This window comes from Crinia signifera, unplaced genomic scaffold, assembly GCF_055691185.1.
Source record: "Crinia signifera unplaced genomic scaffold, ASM5569118v1 HAP2_SCAFFOLD_219, whole genome shotgun sequence".
NCBI classification, from domain to species: domain Eukaryota; kingdom Metazoa; phylum Chordata; class Amphibia; order Anura; family Myobatrachidae; genus Crinia; species Crinia signifera.
In genome coordinates this window covers 59,634-78,785 of record NW_028142112.1, presented here as the reverse complement: position 1 = coordinate 78,785, position 19,152 = coordinate 59,634, and the positions used below count along the sequence as shown (strand labels likewise).

Below are 19,152 nucleotides of genomic sequence, written 5' to 3'. Positions count from 1 at the left end.
AGATGAGAGATATTGCTGACAGAAAGAAAGGCGCAGGGGAGAGAGGAGAGGCAGTAGGGGAGCGACAAGCGAGAGCACGAAAGAGAAGGGGGCGGGGGGAGAGAGAAAAGGGGTTGAGGAGTCAGCAAAAAAAAAAAGAGGGGAGAGTTGACACAGAGGCGGGTGGGAGAGAGGGGATAGAGGCAGTGTTGGGGAGGAGAAGGAGAGGCAAGAAGGGTGGTGAGGGAGAGTAGGTGTTTGTGTTTCGAGGGGAGCCCCCCCAGTACAAACAGTAGTGTAGTAGGTCTCCTCTGCCCAGGCACCGGTGGCGCAGGTCTCATGTGCCATCATCCTCACTGGTAGTGCAGGGTCTCTTATGCAGCCACTGAAGGGAGGGGGCAGTTAATTAAGGGGGGTTGGGCAGTCGGTTGGCAGAGCAGCCATGCCCGATCGGCAATATTAATATAAAAAAACACCTGGAGAATAAAAAGGGTGCAGGGGATTGCCTTCCAGGGCCATGGGGCCCCCCAAGCGGCCGTGACCCATAGCGGTGCCATCCCCCTGTACCCTCTGTAGTTACGCCACTGCTCAAAAGCGTTATGTGATGGGACCCAAAAACTGTGGAGTAGGACCCCAACTTAACAAAGAGGGGTTCCGGGGACACACACTTTATTTTTCACTGAGTGCGATTACTGTGACTAGGAGAGAGGGGGGCGACACTGCTGCCGAGTAGGAGATCGGAGGTGGGGCACAGTTAGGAGAAGGGGGGAACAATGCAACTAGGTGTGAAGCCAGTGGGAAGGGGAATGAAACACTGTGGTCGGTTGTGATAGGGTGCAGTCTCTTGGGTGGGGGGGGTCAGAAGAAAGAGTGAGTGGAGTGATGTCAAAGAGGATGTTGGGGAAATACTGCAAAAAAGAGGAGCAAGAAAGGGCAAGGGGTGCGAGAAAGAGGGAGAAGGCTTCTTGGAAAAAGTGGTGCAAGGGGTAGGGTGTCAGGGAAAGGAAGAAGAGCAAAAGAGGGACAGAGTTACAAGCAGGAGTAAGAAAGAAAGAGAAAGAGAGAGAGAGAGAGAGAGAGAGAGAGAGAGAGAGAGAGAGAGAGAGAGAGAGAGAGAGAGAGAGAGAGAGAGAGAGAGAGAGAGAGAGAGAGAGAGAGAGAGAGAGAGAAAGATGGGAGCAAGAGTGAGCGTGTCAGGGAGAGAATGGGGGAGAGAAGGTGCCTGGGAAAGAAAACGAGAGTGTCAAAGATGAAGTAAGAGATGGTATCAGGAAGAGAACGAAAGAGACAGCGCCAGGGAGAGAGAGGAAGCGTGGTGAAAGATGGGGAGGAGAGAGACAGACTGTGGCAGAGTGAGGGTTGATACAGAGGGGGCAGGGGGGAAGAGAGCAGAGGAGAGAGAGAAAAAAAAGTCAGCAGCAGGGAAGAGAGAGAGGGTGAGAGACAGGGGAAAGAGGGAAAAACGGAGGGGTGAAGAAGGCAAGAGGGGGCAACACAAAAGGGGGAGAGGAGGCAGGTCTCATTCTCACCAGCACCGGTTGAGAAGCTGGGGGGTGCCCGCCAGACAGGTGAGAAGTGGGGGTTGTTGGGAAGCAGGGAGTGCAAGGGGGGTATGCCGCCGAGTAGGTGAGAAGCAAGGGGTGGTGCCCGGGTAAACAGGCAGGGGGTTTGAGATGCCCGCCGGGCATGTGTGGGAAGGGTAGGGGAGTTGAGAGGCGGGGGGATGACCGGGTAAGTGTGGGTGGGAGTGGGGTGTGAAGCACGGGAGGGTGGTGGGGTGTCAGCCAGACAGGTGAGAAGCAGGGGGGGGGATGTGGGTGGTGAGAAGCAGGAGGTGCCACAGGGTAAGAACAGGGGACAGGGGTGTCACCGTGCAGGTGAGAGGCAAGGGGGGTGCCTGGGTAAGTACGGTAGAAGCAGAGGGGGGATGACGCTGGCGTGGAGATAAGCAGGGGGTTTGGGGTGCCTGGTAAGAAGGAGGGGGCGGGGGCGTCAGATGGGTGAGAATTGCAGGGGGTGGCCGGGTCAGGAGATGTTGTCGGGTGAGAAGCGGGGAGGGGGTATGCCAGGTAAGAAGTGGGGAGGGGGTGCCCGTCGGGCCGGAAGAAAGGGGTGCCATAGGATAAGAATGGAGGGGCGTGGTGGCTGCTGCCTGGTGAGAAGCTGGTGGGGTGCCAACCGTACAGGAGAGAGTAAAGGGGGGGGGGGAGCCCCTGGGCGATGCCCGCTGGGCGGGTGAGAAGCAGGGAGGATAACGGGGTAAGGGAGGTGTCACAGGGGGTGAGAAGCGCGTGGAGGGGGGTTAAAGTGCAGAGGTAGTCCCGCCAGGGGTGTTTTGATAAGTGCAGGGGGTGGCGGGGTGAGAAGGGCGGGGTGCCAGCCGGGAGCGTTGAGAAGAGCAGAGGGTGCCGTTGGGCGAGAGGCAGGAAGGGGCCATGCCAGGTAAGAAGGGGGGGTACCTGTCGAGCGGGAAGAAGGGGGTTCCACAGGAAGAGAGACTTATGAGTCAGAAGAGACTTATGTCGACTGTCATTAGGTCGACCCCGGAAGGTAGACATGGGCCAAGGTCGACAGTCATTAGGTCGACATGAGTTTTTCACTGTTTTTTGAGCCGACATGTGCCGACAGGCGGTATTTCATGCCCTACCATCCACTGGGAGAATAAAAAAGTGTGCCGAGCATAGCGAGGCACCGTGCCCGAAGCACAGCGAGCGAAGCAAGGGGCTGCGGTTCAACTCCAACTGTGTCCATGTCGACATTCGGGTCAAAAACCAGTGAAAAACTCATGTCGATATAATGACTGTCGACCTAAAACCATGTCGACCTTAAGTCATGTCGACCTTGGGGCCAGTCGACCTAATGACTGTAGACTTAATTCTGTTCTGACAGATGTACCGATTCCAGGGGCAGTATGTGCAGGGGGGACAGTATGCGCAGGGGGGGACAGTGTGGGGGCAGTAAGCACAGGGGGGACAGTGTGGGGCAGTGTGTGCAGGGGGGACAGTGTGGGGGCAGTATGCGCAGGGGGGACAGTGTGGGGGCAGTATGAGCAGGGCGACAGTGTGGGGGCAGTATGTGCAGTGTGGGGTATTATGTGCTGGGTGGGCAGTGTGGGGTATTATGTGCAGGGTGCGCAGTGTGGGGTATTATGTGCAGGGTGGGCAGTGTGGGGGCAGGATGTGCAGGGGGGGACAGTGTGGGGGCAGGATGTGCAGGGGGGGACAGTGTGGGGGCAGGATGTGCAGGGGGTAAAGTGTGGGGGCAGGATGTGCGGGTGGTGGTGCAGGATAAGAACGGGAGCGGAGGGTGCTGCCGGGCGAGAAGGTGCCCGTCGATGGAGGGGGGGGGGGGGTGTGTTCCGCCGGGTAAGGTGGGTGGTAAGAGCAGGTGACGTAGGGGGTGCCCACCGGGCGGGTGAAAGAGTGCCGCTGGGTGTATGTGTACCTGATACTTGGGATGTCTCACACACACAGTCCGCACTCCGCAGCACATACTGCTCCTGCCTTCAGTAGGAAAGGAAGGAGGAAATGGAACTCAGTGTACTGACTCCTCCCACTGATCACAGTGGGTCACGTGGGTGTGATGTCATCACAGGTCCTTTAGCCCACTATAATTTCGCATCTACCGGAGATTCAGGGAGGAAGCGGAGGAGGAGCCCAGCAGGCACAAAGGAATCCATAGAGGGAGAAGCCGGCTACAGCACACATGAGCTCGGCTTGGAGGTGCTCCCCCTGGTGGCCCCAGGGCAGCTAAACGGCCAGCATGAGCAAAGAAAAGTGCTTTTCTTTGCTCCTGCTTGGTGTTTAACTGCTCTGGGGCCACCAGGTGGAGCACTTCCAAGCCGAGCTCCTGTGTGCGGCTGCTGACGGCTTCTCCCTCTATGGTTTCCTTCCTTCCTGAATCTACTGGGTTACTTCCTGCTTTTTCTGGGCTTAGCCTCGATGCTGCTACGTGACCGCGGCACATGGATTAGGTTTTTGGACACATATGGCTGCCTGCTGGAAGCTGCTGGATCTCTTCAGGCGATTTTGGCTGCTTGCTAGTAGCTATGGGGCTGGATGAACCGGACTGCTGCTGCTCCCGAAACCCCAGCTGTGGGTCCTCTGCTCTGTGATCTGTGCTAGGTAAGGGATGCTTGTGGTTTCTTTCACCCCTCTGCTCACTGGGATAGAGCTGCTGCTAAATGATGCTGTGATACCTTTATTCCCCCTGCTAGCTGGATAGAGCTGTTGCTGAATGGAGGATATCTGTTTGTTGTCCAGCTCTACTGCTGCCTCCCCTGCCATTTAACCACTTCCTGGCCAGGCTCGCCCCCCCGCTCCTCCTGACTGGCTAGCAAGGGTGCCAGGTGTGAAAAGGGCCTTCCCGCCATTTGGACCTCGGTCCACCACCACCCCTCCCCCCTATGCCTCTCTGGGCACCATCTTGACTTCCTACGCTCTCTTTACTGCACCATTCTTCTTTACCTACTGTCACCCTGCAGAATGTCATTATTTCACACTCCTGCAGAATGGCATCATTATTTCACCCATTTCCTGGCATGGTTTGGGTAAGGCACCAGCGAGTTCTGAGTCCCAATTTGGAGCCCAGGCTGTAACTGAGCATATGGGTATTTGGTGCAGAGCTTAGAAACTTCCTGAAATGCAACCATTGCTGTATAAGGGGAAGTAAGTCACAGGTCTCTGCACAGAGTGCACTGCTGGTGGCTGCAGATCTGATTGTTGAGTGCCACAGTCTGTATATCTGATTGTTACTGGGTTATTGGGTGAGTGTCACACTCTGCAGACTTGTTTGACGCTGAGTGTCACACACTACAGATCTGATTGCCACTGGTGCAAATCTGATTGTTAAGTTAAAGGCTGCGGAATTTATTTCTGAGAGTCGGACTGCTTTCCTTTTTGAGTAAGTAAAGGTGCATACACACTGTACAATTTTTTTTTTTTTTTTTTTACCAATTTTGTTGAGACATTTCCATTGAACCCAGTGTCCTGGATGAAAGATGTTGACGAAAGATATTGGTGACAGACGGATGATGATGCGCAATCATCAAGATTGTTCGTCAACTGTGCATGCAGCTCAATTTGTATATATTTCAAAAAGAGCCTATAAACTGTAGCTAGATCTTTCATCTGTTGTTAATATCTTTCGTCCAGGACACTGGATTCAAGGGAAATGTCTTTCAACGAAATTGGTCAAAAAATTGGACGTTGTGTATGCACCTTAAAGGTGCATACACACTGTACAATTTTATTGACCAACTTTTTTGACCAACTTTGTTAATTTCGGCAATTCTGAATGAAATTGGTCAAAATATCTTTCAGTGCGTTTGCGACGAATGATGATGTGCATACCCGCCAGTTGTTCATCAAGATTGTTAGTCAACTGTGCATGCAGCTCAGTTTGGATATCTTTCAAAAAGAGCCTATAAACTGTAGCTAGATCTTTCGTCCAGGACACTGGGTTCAATGGAAATGTCTTTCAATGAAATTGGTCAAAAAAATTGTACAGTGTGTATGCACCATAAGGGTGTCACAAATTGTATGCTGCCATATACTCTTCTAGTGGACCAGGTGCCCCACATTGGCATCATGGTAAGTTAACTAGAAGGGGGGGCTCAGGCTGCAGTGTTTTAATGTTGTGAGGAATGTAGTGTGGCAGGTAGTTGTATCTAGTGTAATGATGTATTATGTAGTGTAGTGTAGCCCCCAGAAGGGACTTCAGTATGTTCAGAAAGCACTTCCCGTCCTGTAGTTCAGGCCTGGCCAACCTGTGGCTCTCCATATGTTGTGAAACTACAAATCCCAGCATGCCTTGGCACAGTTTTAACACTACCTTATAGCAAAACTGTGTCAAGGCATGATGGGATTTGTAGTTTAGCAACATCTGGAGAGCCACAGGTTGGCCGGGCCTGCTGTAGGTGTTACCTCTATTAAGTCCTTTGGGGGAGGAGTGTCATTCTAAGGTGCCCTGCCCCCCCCCCCCCCCCCCCGAAGGCTTAATACAGTACCTGTCTGCCTGCTTTATTTGTGCATACTCCCTGTACCTCCATGAGGAAGCAACAGTAGTGCAGGCCCTGTGAGTATATGTATTTAAATCACAACAGAATTTGCTGTTCTATATAAGAAACTGTTAATGAATAAATAAAAAATCTATATCGATAGATAGATAGCGAGAGAGATATCTATCAGTGAAATACATATGGATGACTGCCCTATGGTGGAATTCTCTCCCAACCCTTCCTCATCACAGCCTATCCTTTCTACGCCACAGTTTAAATGTGTTCGGTATGACTCATTGGCGGCCAGGATCCCGGGGGTCTGTATACCGACATCGTAATCCCAGCTGCTGGTATTCAGACAGGGTGAGCTCAAAAAGTCCCCACTTTACCCCTCCCAGCTGCAATTTCTTTCACCTACTCCTTAATTTTTTTATACCAGCCATTCATTATATGTATTCTCAGCATTCATTCTATTTGTTATCCCCCCCCCCCTACACACACACACACACATTTGCATATCTTGCCCCACATTCACTGCTTATGAAATATAATTAATGATACAGACTTCTGCTGCTTGGAGTGTGCTGCTTGGTCCTTGGTCCTTCAGCACTCAGGGTGAACTACATTAATAAAATAACAAATACAACAATGGTTTTATGTAATACTGTGGTAATGGAGCAGATTACAGCCTTGTCTTGGTATTGCATCTAACATTCCCTTATATTAAATGATGCTTTGTGCAGCGTATGGTTAGTGTTTCTGTACAGCTAAAATATTAGTATATTGTGCATATGACTTATCCTTGCCATACTGAGCCTGTATCTCATCCACATGTACATTTTCAATTGTTTTCAACAGGATGCCTTAAAATCATGTCAGCAAAGATCATGCTAGAAGAATCACGTCAGTATACAGATGCCAGCATCCCGACTGCCCTCACGAGACTGGCGATGGAGCTCTGAATGGAACAGGACACCGATGCCAGGATACAGACAGCCGTAATCCCATTCGGTAAGTAATCAGGGCAGCTGAGATTGCAGCCAGGGAAGGGGGGGTTAAGATGTGTACACACAAAGATTTATCTGGGAACAAAAATCTGGAAATGTATGGGAGAAAATGACAATCGTTGTTAGATGTTGGCGATGTGTTATAGGGTTTAGTATTAGGCACTAGTGGGAAGGGTTAGGGTCAGGTGCGCGGTTAGGGTGCAGTCAGAGACCCTGTCCAGATATTCCCTTTTGGGATGGTGGGGTAAGTATTATGACCGATGGCATCCTAAATGCTAGGATACTACATGTATCTTGGCAAAAAAACCGAACCCGGGATTGTTTTAAAACCTGTGTAATTTCTCACTTTTGCCTGGGGTTTCTTTCTGCGTGGGTCTGTATCCCAAAATTTAGTGCTAGTGGCCTATGCTTTGGTGCCTCAATATAATGATTTCATCCAAAATGTAAGGTATGCCTATTCCAGATAATTGCCATCAATTTAAACATTTGAAGTGTAGCTCTGCCAGTCAGAATCAAGGTATTGCATGTAGGAGACGGAGCTACACTTCAAAGGTTACATTTGATGCTATAAGTCTGGAAGAATAGGCATCAATGTAACCAACTTTTTGGGTGAATCAGAATGATGAAATCAGTTGATGTCAATGTTTTAAAAGGATAGGCATCAGTTCAGTTTCCTAGTATATTACCTGTTTATTTTTAAAGAACAGAGGGGTAGATTTAATAAGCTCAGTGAAGTGATAGTGTCTGGTTTTTATCACCGGCCAATCAGCTCCTATCTGTCATTTTTCAAACTAAGCCTGTAACTTCACAGTTAGGAGCTGATTGGTCGGTGATAAAAACCGGACATTTTATCACTTCACCGAGCTTAATAAATCTGCCCCTAAATTGAGGAACAATCTGCTGTATATTCTGTGCCAGCCTATTGCAGGATCATTCAAATACAACACGTATTGGACGAATACCTCTTTGCTTCACTGGAGTTTGGACTTTAATACCTTAAATTTTGGTTCAAGTCCTAATATTGTAATATATATCCTAATATTCAGGCACCATACCACTATTGTGGTGTATGTTCTAGTTTATGTTGTTCAGCCTTCAGGGAACAGTTGTTGGGCTGCCTTTAGTTGTGTTTCATATATTGTTTTCTAAATTGTATAAGCGTGTTTTTATAAATTGGGGTTATGTATAATATCAAGTTTCCACTCTGGAAACCTATTCGAAGAGTAAGAGGGCCCTTGGACAGAGTTGTCCACTGTGGGTTTACCCTGTACCCTTATGGGCAATCCCGACATTAACTATATCTGTTTTTGTATGGCATCATGCGGTATATTGACCTCCTGTACAGTGTTGTGCGTTTAAATTTGATAGGTTTGTAAACTAATACAAAAACTTACTTGAATGGTTTTCCCCTTCTCACTAGGGCAGCTACTCTATTGAATATTGAGGTTTTTGGAAAAAGTTTGCAATGTTGCAAGAGGAAGCCAAAGTCTTCAATCACTCTGGATTTTATGAACAGCTTGGTGGTGGGACACAGGATACAGTTCTGCAGAGTCTCTGAAGATGCTGGGCAAGAATTTTATGGATTTCGATGCACAGGTAAATATAGATTTTAATTTGTTTTCCCAATTTCTCATATTATCCTTTTAAGTTTCCCCATCCCCCTACTGTCACTACAATGTCTGCTAGGGTGGTAGAAGTAAGAGTGAGTGGCATGGTTGACAGGGTGTCGGAAAGTGCAAAAGAGAGGAGCTAGAAGAAGGCGAGGGGTGGTCAGGGAAAGCTTCATGGAAAAAGAAGGGATGAGAGAACGAGAGGAGCGAGACATAGCATTCTGAAAGAGAAAGGGGGTTGAGGAAGAGAAGGATTGCAAGCAGGAGTAAGAATGTCAGGGATAGACTGGAGCAGGAGTCAATGTCAGAGAGAGAAGGGGGAGTGGAGGTGTCGCAAAGACAACGAAAGAGTGTGTTGTGGAGAGAAAGGGGTTAGACAGAGAGGATGTCGGAGAGCTAGACATATGATGCCGGGAAGAGGAGGGTGATAGTGCAAGGGAGAGACTGTGAGAGGGAGGAAAGAGGGGAAACTGGAGTACACAGGGGAGAAAGACCAGGGGCTGAGAGAGATGAGTGGCGAGATGGAGTAAGAGTGAGGGTCGACAGAAGGGGGTGGGGAATAGAGCAGGGCAGTAGGGTACAAGGGGAGAGAAAGGATAGACAGCAGCTGAGAGAGAGTTTGACAGACTGGGTGGGGGCAGAGCATGGGAGAGAGAAAGGGGGGCCTGGGACAGAGCAAAAGAGGAGACAGGGAGAGGGTGAGCCAACAAGAGGCGAAAGGGGTTGAGGCAACAGTGAGACGACGGGGCTAAGCTGACGGGGGTGAGACTATGGGGCGAGAGGGTGAGGTGATTAGGGGTGAGAGGGGGTAAGGTGACTGGGTGATTCCACAGGGAGTGAGGGGGGCTTTGTGGAAAAAGAGTTAATGAGAGAACGAGAGGTACAAGAGAAAGTGTTCTGATAGAGAAAGGAGGACAAGGAAGAGAAGGGTTACGAGCAGGAGTAAGACTGTCAGGGAGAGACTGGAGCAAATGTCAGTGTCGGAGAGAAGGGGGGAGTGGAAGTGTTGCAAAGACAGCGAAAGAGCATGTTGCAGAGAGAAAGGGGGTAGACAGATAGAGCGACGGTGTCAAGGAGAGCGCTAGAGTGATGATGCTGGGGATAGGAGGGTGATAGAGCAAGGGAGAGACTGACTGAAAGGGGGGAAACTGGATTTGATAGGGGAGAAAGACCAGGGACTGAGAGAGATAAGTGGTGAGATGGAGTAAGAGTGAGGGTTGAAAGAAGGGGCAGGGGGAATAGAGCAGGGCAGTGGGGTACAAGGGGAGAGAAAGGATAGATGGGTGCTGAGAGAGAGGGTGACTAACAGGGGGTGGGGGCAGAGCATGGCAGAGAGAAAGGGGATCCTGGGACAGAGCAAAAGAGGAAAGACAGGGTGGGGGCGAGAGGGTGAGCCAACGGGAGACGAGAGGGGTTGAGGCAACAGTGAGGTGCCGGGGCTAAGCTGGCAGGGGTGAGACTATTGGGTGAGAGGGTGAGCTGACTAGGGGTGAGAGGGGGTGAGGTGATGGGGTGATTCCACAGGGAGTGAGAGGGGCTTTGTGGAAAAAGAGGTAATGTGAGAACGAGAGGTGCAAGAGAAAGCGTTCTGATAGAGAAAGGGGGATGAGGAAGAGAAGGGTTACGAGCTGGAGTAAGAATGTCAGGGAGAGACTGGAGCAAGTGTCAATGTCAGAGAGAGAAGGGGGAGTGGAGGCGTCGCACAGACAACGAAAGAGCATGTTGCGGTGAGAAAGGGGGTAGACAGAGTGAGAGGGTGTCAAGGAGAGAGCTAGAGAGATGATGCCAGGGAGAGGAGGGTGATAGTACAAGGGAGAGACTGCCAGAGAGGGAGGAATGGGGGAAACTAGAATGCAGAGGGGAGAAGGACCAGGGGCTGAGAGAGATGAGTGGCAAGATGGAGTAAGAGTGAGGGTTGAAAGAAGGGGCAGGGGGAATAGAGCAGGGCAGTGGGGTACAAGGGGAGAGAAAGGATAGACAGTAGCTGAGAGAGAGGGTGACAGACAGGGGGCGGGGAAAAGCATGGGAGAGAGAAAGGGGGGTCCTGGGACAGAGCAGAAGAGGAAAGACAGGGAGAGGGTGAGCCTACAGGAGGCGAGAGTGGTTGAGGCAACAGTGAGGCGACAGGGCTAAGCTGGCGGGGGTGAGACTATGGGGCGAGAGGGTGAAGTTACTAGAGGTAAGAGGGGGTGAGGTGATGGGGCGATTGCACAGGGAGCAAGAGCAGCTTTGTGGAGAAAGAGGTAATGAGAGAATGAGAGGTGCAAGAGAAAGCGTTCCGATAGAGAAAGGGGGATGAGGAAGAGAAGGGTTGCAAGCAAGAGTAAGACTGTCAGGGAGAGACTGGAGCAAGTGTCAGTGTCAAAGAGAGAAGGGGGGAGTGGTAGTGTTGCAAAGACAACGAAAGAGCATGTCGCAGAGAGAAAGAGGGTAGACAGAGAGAGAGGGTGTCAAGGAGAGAGCTAGAGAGATTATGCCGGGGAGAGGAGGGTGGTAGAGCAAGGGAGAGTCTGCCAGAGAGGGAGGAAAGAGGGGAAACTGGAGTAGAGAGGAGAGAAAGACCAGGGGCTGAGAGAGATGAGTGGCCAGATGGAGTAAGAGTGAGGGTTGAAAGAAGGGGCAGGGGGAATAGAGCAGGGCAGGGGATGCAAGGGGAGAGAAAGGATAGACAGCAGCTGAGAGAGCGGGTGACAGACAGGTGGTGGGGGCAGAGTATGGGAGAGAGAAATGGGGTACTGGGACAGAGTAAAAGAGGAAAGACGGGGAGAGGGTGAGTCAACAGGAAGTGTGAGGGGGTAAGGCAACAGTGAGGCGACGGTGCTAAGCTGGCGGGGGTGAGACGTTGGGGCGAGAGGGTGAAGTGACTAGGGGTGAGAGGGGATGGGGTGACAGGGTGATTGCACAGGGAGTGAGAGGAGCTTTGTGGAGAAAGGAGGTAATGGGAGAACGAGAGGTGCAAGAGAAAGCGTTCCGATAGAGGAAGGGGGATGAGGAAGAGCAGGGGTTGCGAGCTAGAGTAAGACTGTCAGGGAGAGACTGGAGCAAGTGTCAGTGTCAGAGCGAAAAGGGGGGGGTGGAAGTGTTGCAAAGACAACGAAAGAGCATGTCGCAGAGAGAAAGAGGGTAGACAGAGAGATGGTGTCCAGGAGAGAGCTAGAGAGATGATGCCGGGGAAAGGAGGGTGATAGTACAAGGGAGAGACTGCCAGAGAGGGAGGAAAGTGGGGAAACTTGAGTAGAGGGGGAGAAAGACCAGGTGCTGAGAGAGATGAGTGGCCAGATGGAGTAAGAGTGAGGGTTGAAAGAAGGGGCAGGGGGAATAGAGCAGGGCAGGGGGGTACAAGGGGAGAGAAAGGATAGACAGCAGATGAGAGAGAGGCTGACCGACCAGGGTTGGGGACAGAGCATGGGTGAGAGAAAGGGGCTTGGGACAGACTGAAAGAGTAAAGACAGGGTGGGGGCGAGAGGGGGTGAGTCAACATCAGTGAGAGGGCTTGAGGTAACAGTGAGGCAACGGGGGTAAGCTGACAGGGGTGAGACGATGGGGCGAGAAAGTGAGGGTCTCTCCCTAGTCACCTCACCCCTGTCAGCTTACACCTGTTGCCTCACTGTTACCTCAAGCCCTCTCACTGATGTTGACTCACCCCCTCTCGCCCCCACCCTGTCTTTACTCTTTCACTCTGTCCCAAGCCCCTTTCTCTCACCCATGCTCTGTCCCCACCTCCTTTCTGTTACCCTCTCTCTCATCTGCTGTCTATCCTTTCTCTCGCCTTGTTCCCCCCTGCCCTGCTCTATTCCCCCTGCCCCTTCTTTCAACCCTCACTCTTACTCCATCTCGCCACTCATCTCTCTCAGCACCTGGTCTTTCTTCCTTCTCTACTCCAGTTTCCCCTTTCCTCCCTCTCTGGCAGTCTCTCCCTTGTACTATCACCCTTCTTTCCCCGGCATCATCTCTCTAGCTCTCTCCTTGACACCATCTCTCTGTCTACCCTCTTTCTCTCTGCGACATGCTCTTTCGTTGTCTTTGCAACACTTCCACTCCCCCCTTTTCTCTCTGACACTTACACTTGCTCCAGTTTCTCCCTGACAGTCTTACTCTTGCTCGCAACCCCTTCTCTTCCTCATCCCCCTTCCTCTATCGGAACGCTTTCTCTTGCACCTCTCGTTCTCCCATTACCTCCTTTCTCCACAAAGCTCCTCTCACTCCCTGTTCAATCACCCTGTCACCCCATCCCCTCTCACCCCTAGTCACTTCACCCTATCGCCCCATCGGCTCACCCCCGCCAGCTTAGCCCCGTCGCCTCACTGTTGCCTCAACCACTCTCGCCTCCTGTTGGCTCACCCTCTCGCCCCCACCCTGTCTCTCCTCTTTTGCTCTACCTCTGGCCCCTTTTTCCCTCCCATGCTCTGTCCCCACCTCCTTTCTGTTACCCTCTCTCTCAGCTGCTGTCTATCCTTTCTCTCCCCTTGTACCCACCTGCCCTGCTCTATTCCCCCTGCCCCTTCTTTCAACCCTCACTCTTGCTCCATCTTGCCACTCATCTCTCTCAGCCCCTGGTCTTTCTCTCCTCTCTACTCCAGTTTCCCCTCTTTCCTCCCTCTCTGGCAGTCTCTCCCTTGCTCTACCACCCTCCTCTCCCCGGCATCATCTCTCTAGCTCTCTCCTTGACACCCTCTCTCTCTGTCTACCCTCTTTCTCTCTACGACATGCTCTTTCGTTGTCTTTGCAACGCTTCCACTCCCCCCTTCTCTCTTTGACACTGACACTTGCTCCAGTCTCTCCCTGACAGTCTTACTCTTGCTCGCAACCCTTCTCTTCCTCATCCCCTTTTCTCTATCGGAACGCTTTCTCTTGCACCTCACGTTCTCTCATTACCTCTTTCTCCACAAAGCTCCTCTTGCTCCCTGTGCAATCACCCCATCACCTCACCCCCTCTCATCTCTAGTCACCTCACCCTCTCGCCCCATAGTCTCACCCCCGCCAGCTTAGCCCCGTCGCCTCACTGTTGCCTCAACCACTCTCGCCTCGTGTTGGCTCACCCTCTCCCTGTCTTTCCTCTTCTGCTCTGTCCCAGGACCCCCTTTCTCTCTCCCATGCTTTGCCCCCGCCCCCTGTCTGTCACTCTCTCTCTCAGCTGCTGTCTATCCTTTCTCTCCCCTTGTACCCCACTGCCCTGCTTTGTTCCCCCTGCCCCTTCTTTCAACCCTCACTCTTACTCCATCTTGCCACTCATCTCTCTCAGCCCCTGGTCTTTCTCCCCTCTGTACTCCAGTTTCCGCTCTTTCCTCCCTCTCTGGCAGTCTTTCCCTTGTACTATCGCCCTCCTCTCCCCAGCATCATCTCTCTAGCTCTCTCCTTGACACCCTCTCTCTCTGTCTACCCTCTTTCTCTCCGCAACACGCTCTTTCATTGTCTTTGCAACACTACCACTCCCCCCTTCTCTCTTTGACACTAACACTTGCTTCAGTCTCTCCCTGACATTTTTACTCCTCCTCGCAGCCCTTCTCTTCCTCATCCCCCTTTCTCTATCGGAACACTTTCTCTTGCACCTCTCATTCTCTCATTACCTCTTTCTCCACAAAGCTACTCTTGCCCCCTGTGCAATCACCCCATCACCCCACCCCCTCACCCCTAGTCACCTCACCCTCTCACCCCACCGTCTCACTCACACCAGCTTAGCACCGTTGCCTCACTGTTGCCTTAACCCCTTTTGCCTCCTGTTGGCTAACCCTCTCGCTGTCTTTGCTCTTTTGCTCTGTCCCAATCCCCTTTCTCTCTCCTATACTCTGCCCCCACCACCTGTCTGTCACCCTCTCTCTCAGCTGCTGTCTGTCCTTTCTCTCCCCTTGTACCCCCCCTGCCCTGCTCTATTTCCCCTGCCCCTTCTTTCAACCCTCACTCTTACTCCATCTCGCCACTCATCTCTCTCAGCTCCTGGTCTTTCTCCCCTCTCTACTCCAGTTTCCCCTCTTTCCTCCCTCTCTGGCAGTCTCTCCCTTGCTCTACCACCCTCCTCTCCATGGCATCGTCTCTCTAGCTCTCTCCTTGACACCCTCTCTCTCTCTCTCTCTGTCTACCCCCTCTCTCACCACGATGTACTCTTTTGTTGTCTTTGTGACATCTCCACTCCCCCTTTCTCTCTGACATTGGCTCTTCCTCTATTCTCTCCCTGACATTCTTACTCCTACTCGCAACCCTTCTCTTCCTTGTCCCCCTTTCTCTATCAGAACGCTTTCTCTGGCACCTTTCGTTCTCTCATTACCTCTTATTCCACAAAGTTCCTCTCGCTCCCTGTGGAATCACCCCTTCACCTCGCCCCCTCTCACCCCTAGTCACCTCACCCTCCCGCCCCATCGTCTCACACCTGCCAGCTTAGCGCCATCACCTCACTGTTTCCTTAACTTCTCTCATCTCCTGTTGGCTCACCCTCTCGCCCCCACCCTGTCCTTCCTCTTTTGCTCTGTCCCAGGCCCCCCTTTCTCTCTCCCATGCTCTGCCCCCACCCACTGTCTGTCACCCACTCTCTTAGCTGCTGTCTATCCTTTCTCTACCCTTGTACTCCACTCCCCTCCTCTCTTCCCCCTTGCCCCTTCTTTCAACCCTCACTCTTACTCCATCTCGCCACTCATCTCTCTCAGCCCCTGGTCTTTCTCCCCTCTCTACTCCAGTTTCCCCTCTTTCCTCTCTCTCTGGCAGTCTCTCCCTTGCTCTACCACCCTCCTCTCCACGGCATCATCTCTCTAGCTCTCTGACATCCTCTCTCTGTCTAACCCCTTTCTCTATGACATACTCTTTCATTGTCTATGTGACACCCCCACTCTCCCCTCCTCTCTCTGACACTGACTCTTGATCCAGTCTGTCTTTGACATTGTTACTCCTGCTCGCAGTCCTTCTCTTCCTCATCCCCCTTTCTCTATCAGAACGCTTTCTCTTGCACCTCTCGTTCTCTCATTACCTCTTATTCCACAAAGCTCTTTCCCTGACCACCCCTCTCCCACTTTCTAGCTCCTCTTTTGCTCTTTCTGACACCTGTCTCTCACACCACTCACTCTTGCTTCTGACACCCTAACAGGCCTTGGACAATAGGGGGGTGGGTTAGCTTAAAAGCATAATATGTGATGGGATAGTCACAAAGTAGTACTTATCTTTATAAAGTTAAAGGTCCCTTGGACCATTAACTTTATATATGCTCTAAGCAATTTTTTTGCTTAGAGCAAATACTAATAGTATACGGTTTTCAGTCCTTGATCATAAGGCATCATGCTTTGTGGTGTTGTGCTGTAAGCTGCCATCCTGGCGGCTTCAGTACTGTGTTTAGCTTGCTTTACTTAATCCGAATACAAAAGTTTTTAAGATACAGTCCAGGTTTATTTACTATACACTGAGTAGCCATGCCCTCAATACAATGTTGGGCCACCTTTTGTCCTTAATACTGCATGGATTCTTCTTGACATGGACTCTGTTAGTAGAGGTGGTATGAGGAATCTGATACCATATCAGATGAACTGCACTTTCCAATTCCTTAAGGTATCTCTCTTTGCAGATGATATGCTGCTTTTTGTGTCAAACCCAGCTTCCAGTGTTCCTGTGATAATAAAACTAATTTGGGACCAAGCCCTCTTTTACCCATACTCTCCTGCTGGCCTTCTACATTCTGATCTCCGTAGCATTCCCACTGACTTTAAACCTAACATCATGTTCAGAGACACATATGCCACATGGCTCTCTTTAAACATAAAATTACATCGGAATCATCATAGTTCTCCATATGTCCATGTCTGGGGTAACCCTGTGTTATCCCCCTCCCCCCCCATTCTCTATTAACTTTCTACCACTGGAAGGAAAACGGTCTTGATGTTCTATCCAATGTCTTTGATCCTGGGGGACATCTGTATCCATTCTCTGCTCTCCAAGAGCAATTTACAATCTCTTCTCAACAATTTTACATGTACCTGCAGTTACGTTGTCATGTTTTGTCTCTCCACAAACCGGGATATTTTCAGAGTTCGCCTGATCCTATAAACACTCAGTTGAGGCTGCTACTTACCAAACGGTATCATACCAAGATTCTTTACTCTCAATTGATAGATACTGCTGCTACCACTACATGGACTAATTTTATAACACCTTGGACTCCATTTATTCCTCACATAACAGAAATGACCTATTTATGAAAGAACTACGATATGGCCTACAACACCTCGAATCTGCATATCTTCAGGAGGTACCCTTCTGCTTTCTCCATAGGGCGTACATATCTCTGGCTCAAAGAAAGCACTTTGTATTAGAGGAAACGGGTACTTGTCAGAAATGCCATCACTCTTCAGCTACCTTCCAGCATTGTGGAAAAATAAAACGTTTCTGGCATAAGGTCACCTCATTCATCAATAAGCTGCTTATTCGACCTTCTTGCTTATGTTTTCTTACACTTTTTTTCGGGGAATCTACAGACAGAGGCTTCCACAACCATTCCTTATTAGAATTTTAACAATCTCTAAAAAAACTCATCCTAATTCACTGGACCTCCAAAAACCCTCCTACCCTCAATGAACTGTTACAACCTTCTCTAGTTGGAAAAACAGTCCACCATGACCTCCTATAATGATAAACTTTCCCTGCAGTTCTACAACACGTGGAAAACTTCATCCTTTCCCACCCCATCGCAACTCAAAAAGATATCTTACAGCCATTCTCAATTTTATCATGGTACAATGTCCGGGTGTAACACCCAATGGAATTACAACTATTTCTGAAGTAGCCACCTCAGAAAACTCTTGCAGCAGGATACCCCATTAACATAACAGGATGTACTTGATCTGCGATAACACTCAAATACCCTTGGTCATTCAGACGTTGTTCCACAGGAATCAAATGACCCAACCAATGCCAAGAAAACATCCCCCCAAACCATAAGATTGTCTCTACCCACTTGAAGTGTTGTGGAAATGCAGTTGGGGTCCATGCTTTTGTGCTGTATTCTCCATACTCGCACCCTGCCATCTGCATGGTGTAATTGAAAACACTTTTCATCGGACCACATGAACCTTTACCAGCTGTCTACTGTCCAATTCTTATGAACTGGAGACGTCTGCTCTTGTTCAAGACAGACAGTAGAGGCTTTCGAACAGGTCATCGGCTTCCATATCCTATACGGCTAAGTTTCGTTCAGAGACCTTCACAGTTGCTCCTTGATCAAGATTTCCGCAATTTGATGTCATGTTGCTCTTCTGTTGGACTGGACAGATTCCGTAGTTTGTGACGACCACAAGCCTGACGATGAGACCAGGTTTTCTGCTTGGTAGTCTACTCTCTGTAAACATTAATAACTGCTGCTTTGAAGTACAAGTGCAGCTGTTTTGCTGAAACTGGTTCTAACGGTTCAAGCGCCTACAATCATCCCGTGTTCAAACTCGGTTATTCACGTTTTTACCCATTTCTTTGCAAGCAACACCGTGCAATTGATGCTTCGTTTGTCCTGCATTCCCTTTATTATAGCTATCTGGCCCTCTAGCAGCAACAACTTGAAGTTATGGCCGATCTGCATATAAGGGTCAATAATTTGGCCACTCAGTGTATATCCAGTTCTCTAACTTCCTGTAGGGTGCTTAATCAGTATAAAATGTGTCATTGGTATTGTTTAATTTTTATTGTTTCCACTTCTCACTAGGGCAGCTACTCAATTGAATATTGAGGTTTTTGGGTATCCATTGGCCAAGAGAAAGCAAATGTCTTCTAACACTGGATATAATGTAAGGCTTGTTGGTGGACGTACAAGAGGTCTTCAGGATGCAGTGCAGTGTCTCTGAAGATGCTGGAACAGAAGTTTATGAATTTCAAAGCACAGGTAAATATTTCCATTTAAGAATACTAGCCCTGCATACCATAACCCATCCAATTTTTAGCTTGCTTTCATTTAAAATCTTGTTATTTAGAAGGTCTCTAAAACTATGTTATGTAGTGCCATAAGTAATTTTGCTTTTAAGCTGCTTTTCTGGTTGTTACAGTCCTATGTCCAGTTTTTCCTTATTATCCAATGTATTGTATGACTCTCTTGATCATAAAACCGAAAGTTTGACCTCATGCACTATAAACTGCCTACCTGCTGGTTTCAGTCCTATAATCTGTTGTTTTTTCTTAAATATTTTTATTTGGTTTTACATTAAATCACAACATAAATTTTGTCACTTACAGTAGTGAACCGACAATCAAAAAGTATGACAACTTGGGAGGGAATGAGTGAGAGCGTACATACAATTAAACAATGATGTAAAAAGGAGTAGCAATTTGCCAGCCTGCTGGCTTTATGGATATGCAACATTCTCAGTAACCTTTTATAAACTTAACCTCTTCTCCTCATGCAGTATTTTAAATATTATATAGACTGAACGGTTCCTAAATAAAATTTATATTCAACAAAGAGTAATAAAAGGGGACGTGAAAGAGGGGGGGGGGGGGGAGGGGAGGTTCGGAAAACGCAGTTTAGTAACAGGAGGCAATGCGGTCTGTACCGTCATATTATACCACTTGTCTAAGTACAATAATTACCATATCAGATGAA

At 49.6% G+C, this 19,152-nt stretch overlaps 1 long non-coding RNA gene across 3 annotated transcripts in view; it reads left to right on the top strand.

Annotated features, from left to right (window-relative positions):
* The first annotated feature begins 3,613 nt into the window (after positions 1 to 3,613).
* The window catches only part of LOC146053848 (uncharacterized), a 30,853-nt gene continuing 15,314 nt past the window's right edge, over positions 3,614 to 19,152 (top strand). Inside the window, exons 1-4 of one of the 3 annotated variants that reach the window (XR_014467853.1) lie at positions 3,614 to 4,103; positions 6,836 to 6,988; positions 8,405 to 8,580; positions 18,262 to 18,438. This is a non-coding gene — a long non-coding RNA (uncharacterized LOC146053848). The remainder of the gene's footprint in view (positions 4,104 to 6,835; positions 6,989 to 8,404; positions 8,581 to 18,261; positions 18,439 to 19,152) is intronic. The other 2 variants (XR_014467851.1, XR_014467852.1) reach the window with 2 other exon arrangements.